The sequence below is a fragment of the Apostichopus japonicus genome, chromosome 19, assembly GCF_037975245.1.
Source record: "Apostichopus japonicus isolate 1M-3 chromosome 19, ASM3797524v1, whole genome shotgun sequence".
NCBI lineage: Eukaryota > Metazoa > Echinodermata > Holothuroidea > Aspidochirotida > Stichopodidae > Apostichopus > Apostichopus japonicus.
The window spans coordinates 19263646-19277406 of record NC_092579.1 but is presented as its reverse complement, the minus strand read 5'-3'; the positions used below and the strand labels follow the sequence as shown (position 1 = coordinate 19277406).

Genomic DNA, 13761 nt, shown 5'->3' with positions numbered 1-13761 from the left:
CGAAATACCTTGGAACTAACCTCATGCCCTTGAGATATAGTGTTTACAAGGTTTTCAGTGTTTGACATCTGGTGACCTCAGATTACCTTTAACCTCCACGTTAAACAGTTAACTTCTTCTCTATATGATCAATGCACATGCCAAGTATAACAAGATTACCACAATTTGACCCCTAGCTGGTAATGCCAAATGACCTTTGATCTCCACCAAAAATAATAAGGGGCTTGAACTTAACGTGTCACAACTACGTACTTAATATGAGATTAGTCCAAGCTTTCCTTCATGAGATATCGTGTTTACATGTTTTCACAATTTGACCTCTGGTGACCCCAAATGACAATTGACCCACCAGTAAACAATGATAGGGTTCTTCTACTCAATGTGGTATTCCTACACACCAATTATAAAATTGGTCCAATTTTCCATTCTTGAGATCGTTTTTACAAGCAATGCATCACACACACCACCTGTATGACTATAAAGGTTACCATTTCCACGAAAACATTTATGCTGTAGTGGAGCTAGGGGTATTGGTCAGAGGGGGCGAGAATGGTCTGTATGGGCGCTTTCGACTTTATCTAAGCGGAGCGCCATCACTGGTTGTCGCGGAGCGTACAGAATCTTTTGGAGTAAAGATACTCCCCAGATCGCCGGAAATGACCCTTTCCGGGCCTTGCTAATTTGCTGACAAACGAAGAATAAATAGGTGTCATCGCCAACAAAATGTGACAAATGTCAATAGGTAGATGAGAGCGCAATAAAAAATTCAATAATCGCAAATGAGTTAAATGTGGTAAATAGCTGAAAAGGGCACCAGCAGTCCATTTGAATCCGTCGGGGGAGGGGGGGGGGCATCCGCCCCTGACTGTATGGACGCTCATGTTATCTCAAGCGTTCTACATGCTCAAATAAAATGAATAAACGAGGAGGAATTCATGTCACTTTTCAACCATTTTTTGAAACAAATTGAGCGAATTGATCGCTAGTAATCTTGAGATTGATATTAGCACGGTCATTGTCATGTTTCCCATAGTACTTTTCTCATAGAAAAGGAGGGGGGCGAATATGTACGTAATGTAATCAGAAATACTTTTAAAATGACACCAAAGAGACTAAAAATTCTTTTCGACTTTGTTAATAATGATGTCTTTTAAGAGACACCGTAGATACGTTGCTCGGTTAGGTTTGCTGCAATAGTGGCAAATGGAGACCAATATCCGCACTTAGTGGACCTAATGTTATAGTCGTGCGTTGACCTTGAACAGAGGGGCCTACCGTGAAAATATACGGAAAATTCATCCTTTTATATCTCAGCGAGACTATTCCACTGGATTCAGAAATACGGCTCAAAAGTCCTTAGATGTGGTCATTATAACAATCACATTAAAAGATATGTATGAAAAGTAGATTAAAGATATGATGGAAACTCAAATGTGGACCAAAAAACGATGTCCCTACGGATGCCGTCCATGACATTTACATAATTTCTGTCTAGTAGGTTCTGTAGCTCTTTTGTGGAAAAACTTTGGAATATGCTTAAAGTTGAGAGTTCATCCATGCTTTAGATTAATGAGGGACATAGATCATCACGTTTTATGAGGAGGGAGGCTGCTTATAATTATTTACATAACATCTGGGTAATAGGTACTGTAACTCTTTTCTTGGAGAAAGCTTGGAATATGCGGATAAGGAAGAAAGTTCCGAGTTCCTCCCATGCATTAGATTAATGAGGGACCTAGGTCATCATGCTTTACGAGGATATGTCATATATTAGGTGTAAGAGAAGCGGTTAGTGTGAGGAATGGTAAGGGAGAATGGGGGGGGGGGGTAAATGATGTTACCAGGGGGACCTAATAATTCGTACTAAATGAGTCTTGAAAATATATATATGTAGTTCATATCATTAATACCTGCTCTCACTGATTTCTTTCAACCCTAAGTTACGCTAATATACGCTTATCGGAAGACTAGGCCGATAATACAAGGCTTTAACAAAACGATGCTTCTAATTTATTATTTAAAACTGTGTAACTTTCACTAATCTATTTGGAGAAAAAAATATGCTTTCAAGTTGAGAGACTCAGTAAGGATCAATTAACTAGACAAAGATCCGGTTGCGTGCTGCGTGTAACGATGACGTTTCCTACATTGGGATGGAAGGGTATCAGGGATTGTAGGATTGAGTGGGAAGTTAAATGACGGTGTAACTAAGAAATTGAAAAAAAATCTTCGTGATTAAATCATTATTGCTTGCTGTTTGCTGATTTACCATTAGAATAAGTGTCTCTAATCATTAGATATTCCTTTAATTAATAAACGAGGTTCGGTTTGGGGGGGGGGGGATACTAGACAGATTGACGGGGAAGAATGATTGGGAGCCAGTGGCGGAGCTAGGGGTATTGGTCAGAGGGGGCGGGAATGGTCTGAATGGGCGCTTTCGACTTTATCTATTCGACTTTATCTATTCGACTTTATCTATTCCCGTCGATTCCCGCCGACAGCAATGTGTGTCGTCTGGCAAGGGTGTTGTTCAATAACAACTTCCCGACATGGACGTTAAATGGATGTGTGCCGAGAGATTGGCTTCGGTCAGCTTGCGAGTCTATAAGCCTCCATGGCTTCTTTCGCGAGTTCCTGCTTGCGGGAAGATCACATATACATACATACATACATCTAAGCGGAGCGCCACCACAGGTTGGCGCGGAGCGTACAGAATTTTTTTGAGTAAAGATACTCCCTAGATCGCCGGAAATGACCATTTCCGGGCCTTGCTAATTTGCTGATAAACGAAGAATAAATAGGTTTCATCGCCAACAAAATGTGACAAATGTCAATAGGTAGATGAGAGCGCAATAAAAAAGTCAATAATCAATAATCGCGAATGAGTTAAAAGTGGTAAATAGCTGAAAAGGGCGCCACTGAGATAGCTGGATAGCTGACAAATTGGCCTTTCTGGCACTATCAATTTCCCATATCATGACCGTGTAGATTTTTTGCTATCCGAGCCAGAAGTTTTCGTCACTTTTAAACAAACCTCTTCACTCAGTGGTAAACAAATTTCTTACGCTGCTCCTGGGGTGCCTAAAGGGGTCTAAAATTGCCTCAATTGACCCAATTTTCTCACCACATGTACTTCCATTCATGCTCTTTAACATGCAAGCCACAGGTCACAAAAGATGTTCTAATGCTGCTTTTTGGCACTTTTCCTGAAGGAGTAAATCAGGCGGATTGATATAGACTCTAATAGGAGTATGCCACTGTAAGGGTCACTTTCATAGCATGTGTAGTATACTTGCACTAGCCCAGGTTTTCTGTGTTAGGGAAAGTTGGCGGTATGTGGTTACTGTAAAGTAAAAATTCTCACAGTGTGGACACTGGCATTTGAAGTTACTTGTGTTCACAAGATGGTTCACACTTGGGAATGATTTAAACATCTCCAATTTACATGGTTCTATTGCTTTTGATTTCATTTTTTTGGTAACTGTTTTGGCAATTTCACAAATCTGTTCAGGTGATGCAGAATTTATTTTGCAGGTGGTTCAATTCCACCAACAGAAATGACTCAGCCATACAGTTTCAAGGTGACATAAGCATGTCACCATATTGTGGTACGAAAGTCACTTTTTACAATAACTAACACAACGACTACTGTAACTGCCCTATTGTCTCATTAGCTAGCCTACTTTAAAAGTAATAAACGGGATGTGTGAAACTTGAAAGAATCTTTAATATTTTCACAAGAAAGCAAAGCATTGGCACATAGCAAACATTTTCCCTTTTTCATTGATTAATTTAAAATCTTAATCTTTCATTTAGTTGCATTACTAAATCTGGTGAAACTTGCAAGTCTCATCATGATGAGACTACTCTCAAATCCCCAAAAAAGAAAAAAAGAAAAGGACTTTTAAGTCACACATTAGCCCGCAGTAAAATTAGAACATAAAACTTGGAATTGAAACAATTTTTCTGAAATAAAAGAGAGAAGCAGGGACATTATAGATTTACACATCCAAGAAAAATGGACAATGTAGTGATGAGTTCTACCATAGGAGCAGCAAAACTTCAGCAAGCAGCTAAAGAAAGAGATGACACTGGTATCCTGGCTATTGAAGTCAAATATCAGCAGTCATGCTACACAAATTACACAAGGTATTTGTATCCAAAGAAAAGGCACAATGAAGAGCTGGACCCAAGATTTTCTGAAGCCTCCACTAGGTTGTGTGACTTTGTGAAGACAGATTATAACAGGTTCAAGAAATTTGACACCTTAATACACTTTGTGATATCTTTATCAAATTTGGGTTGATGTGCGTGGCTATCAAATCTGAAGGTACGACTGAGGAGAGCCTTCCTTTAGCTTTGTTTCCTAACCCCAAAGTTACGATCACAGAGTGACATGGTGTCTTTTTCAACACTGACTCAGGAAACACTAAGGATGAATATATGCAATTTCTGAAGTACAGATCTACAGTTTTTCCAGCAAAATGTTTTTTCATATTTTATATGCAATTGTTCTTTTCAGCTTTGAATCCTGGGATGAATCCTGTGATGAATCCTGGGATGAATCCTGTGATGATTCCTGGGATGAATCTGAATCCTGTGATGAATCCTGGGATAGCTTCAGGTTGGTAATTAGGCCTATGGTGGCTTACTCCTATTAGCGTCTATATCAATCCGCGGCAAGTGTTCTCCTTCAGGAAAAGTGCCAATTAGGAGCAGGAGAACAACTTTTCTGCTATGTTATCAATTAGGATGAGCTCTTTTTGTGGCTTGGATGTTAAAGAACATGAATGGAAGCACATGTGGTTAAAAAATTGGGTAAAATTGAGGCAATTTTAGACCAGTTTAGCCCTCCCAGGAGCAGCGGCCGAGTAAAGAGGTTTGTAAGTTAATGTACGACGGACTGTTTCTGCACAATTTCGCGCAACTGTTAAGGAACTATCATGGCGTCTATTCCTGGCAGCCGTAGGCTAACAATTCATACGTAATTGAAAATTGTAGCCTATTCTGTATGGGGAGTAACTGCAAAAGAATGTGAATGGCAGATATATTCACCAGCTCGAAGGTTGTTCATTAGTTTTGTGGAGCAAGTTAGTACTTGACATTGTTTGAGTCAGCGAGCGTGAGAAATTTGGCTAGCCTATCATGAATAGGTTCGCTTAGGCCTTAAGAAAGGCTAGCTCACGAAGGCAAGTTGGAATGCTAGCCTAGGCCTTATATGTTATTCAGAAGACAATTTATGTAAGTAAAATAAGTCACTTTATATCTGCCGACAAAATGCTAGACCTAGCTGGTTGGGCCTAATTACTTTCTGGTTAAGGCTAGTACAGTTAGGCTAGGCCTAACTTAATTAATTGTCTTTAAATTCCTACAGAGTAGCCTACCATTGTACCAAGTACCATAGCATATGCCATCTAGCACTTAACAGTAACACATCCTCAAGAAACTAATTGCAGCCAGACAAATTAGCTTAGGATAAAAGCTCTCTCTTTGCTATTTTTCTATTTCCATCATTTCAGATAGGCAAGGTCGGCTCCCGTTAGTTTCCGGACAGGAAAAAACGTTGGTTTCATCTCCAACTTCCAAGAATAAAAACGTTAGTTTCCTCCCTGAAATTTTAGGGGAGGAAACCAACGTTTTTCAGGGGGGAGGAGGGGGAGGGGAAGAAAGATGGCTAGGCTGTGGAAAGAATTAATTTAGGTAGTGAAGCAAGCAACAGTAGTAAATGTATCTTGTGATTTAGGAGAGTTTGGTGAAAGAAAGGAACATATTTCAAGGAACCGGTTGCTATGTTGGAAGAGACACTTATAGTAATTGAATAAACTGGTAAATGGGAAAACAACGATTTTACAGGAGGAACTATGGAGGCATACGTATCTGCTAAATTTTCTATGTTATTTCATTCCCACAATGAATACCATACATGCAAATAACCCATTATCACTATGAATTACCCGATGTTCGTATACAATCCTATGCAAACAATCCGCCCTAATTTTCACAAACAATATTTATCTTCCAATCACTGAACTCAAGTAAGGTACCTGGTCACATTTCCTATTTTCCTACATATTATCACAACTTTCTTTAGCTTACTCTACAAAGAAAATATGCCGTCAGAGCCTACAGAACAAAAGTCTCCTCCTTGAAAATAATTTGTTAGTTTCCTTAACCATGTTATTTTTCTCCCTTAATGTTACCTTTCCCTCTTAAATCTTTTCCTACAGTTATTCCACTTACAACATCTATTCTTTCCACATAGCCTAGCCAATATGCCTCCCATGAAATACCTTAGTTTCCTCCCCTGAAAATGTTAGTTTCACATGACAACTTACTCAGGACTCTATGATGTAGGGGAGGTAAGTTACGGAACGTTTTTAGTGGGAGGAAAATCATGTTGTTTCAGGGGAGGAAACAAATGGATCCGGAAACTAAAGGCCTCAAGCTAGGCCTACCATGAAATGAAATCGGAAAACCTAGGTTAGCTTACCAAAGGGCAGGCTAGATAGAGATGGTGACGAACTAGCCTATCCTAGGCTACTTATACAAGCAATGGTACTTTGTAATATGAAATTCTCAAGCAATTGGGCCTAGCTCTGCAGTCTAAGTGATGTTGGTGATGGTTCAAATATGGAGAAAACTCTCCATGCAAGCTGATATTACCTAGCGTAGCGTAGGCAACTAACTTAATACATCCATGTATTTATTTGATCAACTAGCATAGTTTTGACCTGAAGCTAGGCTTAACAATATTGGTCCAACTCTCGGCTTAAGTAAGATATTTATTAGATCATAGACTTCTTTTGATGCCTATAAGGTGTGATTTTATGGTAGGCAGAACTGTTTCACTGAAACTTCGATTATTATAAACCAAGTTCAAACTTTGCTAAGTTGACCTCTCATTGTTGAGTCATTGTCTTAAACTTGGTTTTTAATTTGAAAGTTTTGAGGAACAAAATCCATGGTAAACACAATTTAAGAGTATTGAGAGACAAGTACAGTACACTATACAGTATCTCTGTCCTTGTTGATGTAGAATATTATTACACAGGTGCTAGAAGTCATGGAAGCACATGAGGGTTACCATGAATATACCAATATGTTGTTGGTACTTTTGTAGGCTGAAAAGCCAGTTTACATCTTTGCTAAGTGTACAGGTTGTAGCTTAAGTGTCGGTCCTTATTTCACTTGTCAAGTTTCTCGTTTCAAGAATGATGTTTATTTCATTAGTATTAAACTGGTACATGCTCTCAAAATTGTTTGGCTGATGAGATGTTCTCAATTTGTATTGCATTCATTCCTTACTATTGGCTTGACCATGATAGTGAACAATGTTCATCAAAGGAAGTTTCGGCATTTTATGAAATACTTAGTAACAAAAAGAGGTACAGTTTATTCATGTTTGTAAACATTCATCGGAAAAGGTATCTGCATGTATGCAAGCTGGGAGATGATTTTATGTAAAACAATTACTGAAATTTTATTTCACACCATGGGTATATATATACACACGTTGCTTTCATGTTTGTATTTACAGCATTGCATGGGCCACACTGATTCACAAGAAGACTCCATGAACTGTGACTGTAACATCCTGCTGGACTGGGTCTGAGATATTGTAGCTTTCAGTGGTGCTTCTGTTTTGGTATGCAGTTTATTATAGTAACACAGATATATTTAAGCTATGGTATTCATTTTGTTTATTTCTGCCATTACGAAACCACAATGATATACATTTGTTAATACATAGTTATATCAATAAGGCAGCAGTCAGGGGTTGTTTAGGTAGTCAGGAGGAGGGGGAGGAAGGGAGTGTATAAAAATGAGTCTAGATGCGATGGCTATCTGCTTTCCAATATATGAAATCTTATCTTTATAATTACTGTCTCAGGTGAAAGAAGAATATAAAAGAAGAAGAAGAGAAAATGAAAGTAAACTTGTGAGTCTTGGATGTCTCTAATGAAGCTGGATCAGGTTTAGAACAAGTGGTTGAAAGATCTTAAGGTGACTGAAAGATATGGAATGTTAACTTCTCCTTGAAATGATCTTCAGGGTAGGAACAGAGACATTCTATAGCCAATTTTACAGAGCATACAGTGCAAATCGGTCACCAGCAGTCTTGACCTGAACCTATAATTCCATTCCTTTCACAGAATGTCTGTCCAGAAGAGGACAGATCTTTTGCCTTAATTTTGGTGGTTCACAAGGCGAACTTTGAATTTGTTGGAATCAGGCAGAGACCATTAGGGATGCACCGGATCCAAATTTTTGGATCCGCCCGGAACCGGATTTTTTCATTACACAAAAGAAAATCATTAAAAAGAAGTAGAAGTATGAAACAAGGAGCAAATCTTAGGTGAGGTATACGCATATTATAAAGAAGGTGAAATTAAGACCCCATTTATGAGATTAAATATGACTTGAAGTGGTGTAATCTACATTCTTTAAAAAAAATAACTACAATATAATTGTTGACAAGCTTGATACAGTATGTAAATTTGTTTGCTGGAAAAATACTGCATACTACCTATGAAGTTTGTTTTAAACGGGAAGCTACATTTCACAAATCTCATACTAAACATGTTAAACCTAATTTTTCCTTACTTTGAATGTTTTTATTAATTTTTGGAAATAGTTTACATTGATTTAAGTTAATACCAACACCTTTTCAAGGAATAAATCAGGCCAGATTTTGAAAAAGATCCAGCCGGATTTTGAAAAATATCCGGCCGGAACCGGAACCGGATAATTGCTCACTTTCCGGCCGGATAGTCCGGCCGGACCGAATATCCGGTGCATCCCTAGAGACCATCATGCTACTACCCTGTTAATTTAGTTTAGGACCCCTGGTTAAATTGAAATGAGGAAATCCCTTTAGTACCCTTGAGTTTCTGAAAGGTTTCTTCTTTGGGATAACGGTGGAGTGACATATCGATGTTCTCTTTTGGGTCTGATCATCAGGAAAATGCAGGAAAATGCAGAACTGCCCAGTCCATTTGAAACCTGGGAATTGAACCCTGCTACTGGAACAAATGTATTCCATCAGAGCATAGATAATGATTCAGAGAAATATGGCCTTTATATTAATAATCTGTTGTTTTCTTTCCCAAATTTTTCTCTTTGGTTAAACAATGAGTGAAAAGATTCATTCGGTTGGAAGCAGCACCGCCCTTTTCACCCTTGGGGGGGGGGAAGGTGGGGGAGGCCTTTTAGCCCTTAGGGTCTGAAAATATTACAATAGGATTATTGTGGTGGACAAGACAGACAACAGTTATTTTTGCTTGTAGCTGAATGTATGATGTCCAGGGATCACAAGGAAGTATCAAAAGCCCGATCAAAAATGCCGTTTTTTGTTCTATTGAAATTTGTCAGAATAAAGAAATTGAAAGCCAAAATATAAAGAGTTTATCTGGCCTTGTAGATTGCGATTGAACCAGTCTCTGTCATCTACAAATAATAGAAAGTGGGTATCCATTTCTGTTGTGACAGCAACAACTAAAATGACTGCAAATTATCAAGTTTTGTAAACTTTCTCTATTCAGGGATTCAAATATCAAATTCCACTCCAATATACCCCCCTACTTATGAACTGTCAGGTAGCTCAAGCTGACAAACTTTCTACAAAGATGAGAATAGGCCTTATGTGGTTCCTAATTGAATGACATTTCTCACAATTAATTGAATTGACTTCCCCCACCCTCCGACTACCCTCACCCATAGAAAATACCCTCCACCCAAGAATACTTTTAAAAAACAAAAAGGCCAATGCTTACCATGAACCTCTTTGCGTTAATTTTCAGATTCCAATGAACCTTCAATCAGCAAAGGAATGGCTCAACTCAGTCTGAAGGACAATCGACCGCTGGCGGAAAGGCTGGACCGGTCCAACGCCAACAAGCCGGACCTGGCATTTCCAACAGACTTTAAGCCGTCACCGTGCAAACCGCTCTTCTTTGACATAGCTCTGAACCATATAGAGTTACCCTCCTTGGACGAGAAACTGGAACAGAATAAATCGGCCGCGCAGGGGGGTCTGGGTGGGTTCCTGCGTGGATGGTGGAGCGGGAGTGAAAAGTAACTCTGGATTTGCCACGATGTCGGAAAAAGGATCGGAAGATAGCATCTCTCCGGGATCAAATGCGATCACTAATGGGAATATCTGCAGGCGAATAGGAGTGATATCTTTACCAACCATGTTATTTTTCTTCTTTTTCTCTCTCCTTTGGTCTTTGTTGTTACAGTATGTATGTGTTGGCATTATACAGTTACATGATTATATCTGCATGTTTTGCATGTCGTGGTTCCGGGTGCATTCAGGTGAAGCACCCACAGATTGATATATCACATTTCGTAAACATCCATCATAAGACCACAGGAATGACACACGTCAGGTCAAATGGGCTAGTCCAGGTTATTTGGAACTTGAAAAAAGGTGAAACTCCTTCACCCTTAATCTGGGTCCGTGAGGTCTTTTGTATACATAAGCCTGTAGTATTTGGGAGGGCTCTCACTCTTCTCCTGCATGTGCTGTCACTATCTTTTATTTAAGTTTTATTTGATGTTATTTGTTTTTTTAAGTAGAGAAAACTACTCCTTGTTGCAATGCAAACACAAAGATGGGGGAAGGCCAAAAAGAATAACACTCACTTTTTTAACGTGGCTTGGCCAAAAAAAATTGAAGAATATTCAAAATGGGAATTGGAAATTATATATATTTTGGATTTGGTGTTTGTGTGTTTATCTTGTTTAGAGAAAAAAGAAGAAAAAAAACAGCATCTTTATTTTATGGGGCTTTAAAGCTTTAATAACGGGTTTCGGTTGTTGATTTTTTGGTCTACAGACATTGTGGTGCTTGACTGACTAACACTTTATGAGGATGTTAAGGTGACTGAATTTGATATTGGGCAGGAGTTGTGGATGGTAGTTGGGAGAACCAGGGGTGGGGGGGGGGGTGAGGAGACGGATAGAGGAAGGGGAAGGAGAAATGAAAGTGAAGAGGGAGAATCTTTGAATTGAATTTTCAGTTTGCAGAAGGACAAGTTTACTGATAAGGTTATATTTAAAGAAACTGCCAATAATGCAATCTCTGTGTATATAATTTGGGGTGTGGTAGTCGGAGCGGGGGGGAGGGGGAATGGAACGGCAATGAAAGGGAGCAACCTTTCCACGTTTATGTTTTGTGTGCTATGGTAGTATTGTTTCCTTTTTGCAAACTGGAGGGCAAAAATGTAAAATTTAAGAGTTATCTAAAACTAATTCATAACCAGGTTTAGTTAATAATAAATGAAAGTTAAAGAAAATGATATTGTAGATATCCGGGTGCCATGGTATTGTAAACTGAATCATCAATCAGCCATGGAAGGCCAACTCTTTTTTATTGGGAATTTGTTGTCAAGCAAACCTATGGGTTCAAGCCCTGTCTGGCTAAAGTAAGATGGGGTTTTTATTTTTATCTAGGAGAAATCCATTCTTTTTCCCCTCATGTGAAAATGGTCTCCCAAATGTTTGAAAAAAAAAGTGTCCAACAAGAATGTACTGTTGTGAATTGGATAGGCAAAAAGTTAAAAGGCCATAGGGCTTATCCCATATGTATATGTGACTGCTTAGCGTAATAAAATAACTGCCCTTCAGGCTGATATAAATAATAGAAACATTATACAAAATAACTGTCTGTTGTCACCCAACCATCTCAATAGTAGATGCAGGTATCACTAAGAATGTTTATGAAAGATGTATTGCATGTTTTGATTAGTATTTGCATAATAATTCGAAAAGGGATAACCTGTTACTGGACAGGTGGTTGAAGGGTATTAACTGTGGTGGGAGGGATGAAGAAACATCCTGTCCATGAACTGATTTGTCAATAAAAAAGAAGTTATTTCCAAGTATCACTCTTGTTTTCCCTTCCTTTTACTGGAGTATTGTCTGCACCTTTTCCGCACCTTTACCCCTTCTCACCTCTCACCTTCGGTGCTCACCTTATCAGGAGGAGGGGGGACCGCCCTCTGGAAAAACTTTGTTTCTTATATTTATACTTCCACTCCCTCCAGAGGGTAGAAAAGTAAAAGGCTCTGTCTGGACATCAACCGCAGACATGATGCTCTGTCTGGGGATCGAACCGGAGACATTGAGTTTGTCTGTGTCTCTCCAGTCCAGAGCACTACCAACTGCGCCACTAGAACTGTTGAGAATTAATGCTCGTTTCTAATATTTAAACTTCAAAGTCCAGAATGGAATCAGTAAAAGAGCAAAAAATCAAAATGCTCTGTCTGGGGATCGAACCGGAGACATGGAGTATGTCTGTCACTCTCTAGTCCAGAGCACTAACCACTGTGCCACTGCAACTGTTGAGAAATAGTGCTCGTTTCTAATATTTCTACTTCAGAATGGAAGGAGGAAATGGCAAAAGACCAAAATGCTCTCTCTGGGGCTCGAACTCATGACAGTGTGTTCGTCTGTCTCTGTAGTCCAGAGCACTAACCACTGCGCCACAGCAACTGTTGAGAAATAATGCTCGTTTCTAATATTTCAACTTCAGAATGGAAGGAGGAAATAGCAACAAAGGTTTGATTTGACTGCTTTGAAATCACGTGTCACTGGCAATATGGGTCGAGCGCCATCTATCGGCCTCTTTTTTTGGTCAGTTTTCAACTTCAGAGGAACAATAGACAAGCGAAAAACTTTTAGGACGAACAAAAGATTTGAAAACCTTTGTTCGTCCTAAAAGTTTTTCGCTTGTCTATTGTTCATCTGAAGTTGAAAACTGACCAAAAAAGAGGCCGCCAGATGGCGCTCGACGCATCTTGCCAGTGGATACGTGTGATTTCGAAGCAGTCAAATCAAACCTTTGTTATTTATAAACGTTTTCCGGTTCTGTTCCTCGGAATTTGTATGCTCAGCGACAGAAATTTTCAATGTTTTAATCGTAATTTTTTCTTCAAAAATGGCACGAAGGGGGATAAAATACTGCCAGATACTGTTTTTTTAACTGGTTATTTCATATAAATAGTTTTTAACCGTTTCGCGACATGTGCCATGAAAATTCAGAAAACGTTGAAACGAGGAACAATAGAAAACTGAAAAACTTTTACGACGAACAAAGGTTTTAAGCCTTTTGTTGCCCTAAAAGTTTCTTTTGTTACTGAGCGATAGAAGTGTTGAAAGAGGGCGCTTGACGCATCTTGCCAGTGATACGTAATTTCAAAACAGTCTAATCAAACCTTTGTTATTTATAAATGTTTTCCGGTTTTGTATTGTTCCTCGGAAGTTGTACGCTAAGCGATAGAAGTGTTCAATGTTTTAATCGTAATTTTTTCTTCAAAAATGGAAGGGAGGGTGATAACATACTGCCCGATACTGTTGTTTTAACTGTTTGTTGTATAAGTTTTAGATCTCATGGCTTAGAAATTTAGTTTGGGGAAATACATGGGCGTCTGCAGAAAAAAAAATATTAGAAACAAAAACCTACCAACACAGTTATACCAAGTATGAATAAATTATTACTTTCGGGTGCGGAGTTATTAGCATTTGGAGATTTTCACGTTTGACCCCGTGACCTCATTATTGTTCATGAGATGAGCACCAAAATCAATAGGGTTCTTCTACTCAGTATGGCGCATCTATGTAGGCCTACCAAGTATGACTTCAATAAGTTCAATCCAACCTGCCATTGTTGATTTATCGTGTTTACGAGCCAAGGCGTCACATACACACACATGCAATCACCATCGCATAGATTCCTTGAGCCTTTGGGCAAGGAAT

At 39.0% G+C, this 13761-nt stretch overlaps 2 long non-coding RNA genes across 4 annotated transcripts; one reads left to right on the top strand and one right to left on the bottom strand.

Moving 5' to 3' along the window:
• The first annotated feature begins 4889 nt into the window (after positions 1-4889).
• LOC139960129 (uncharacterized) lies at positions 4890-11888 on the top strand. Of its 3 annotated transcripts, none has more exons than XR_011790377.1 (5): positions 4890-5090; positions 7538-7645; positions 7892-8004; positions 8154-8356; positions 9801-11888. It is a non-coding gene; the product is annotated as an uncharacterized lncRNA (long non-coding RNA). The 3 variants fall into 3 exon arrangements; XR_011790378.1 differs by having other exon boundaries at positions 7892-8053; XR_011790376.1 differs by lacking the exon at positions 7892-8004.
• Positions 8153-8965, bottom strand: LOC139960130 (uncharacterized). Its single transcript, XR_011790379.1, has 2 exons — positions 8488-8965; positions 8153-8457 (listed from the first exon to the last, which is right to left on the bottom strand). It is a non-coding gene; the product is annotated as an uncharacterized lncRNA (long non-coding RNA).
• Positions 11889-13761: the final 1873 nt, after the last annotated feature.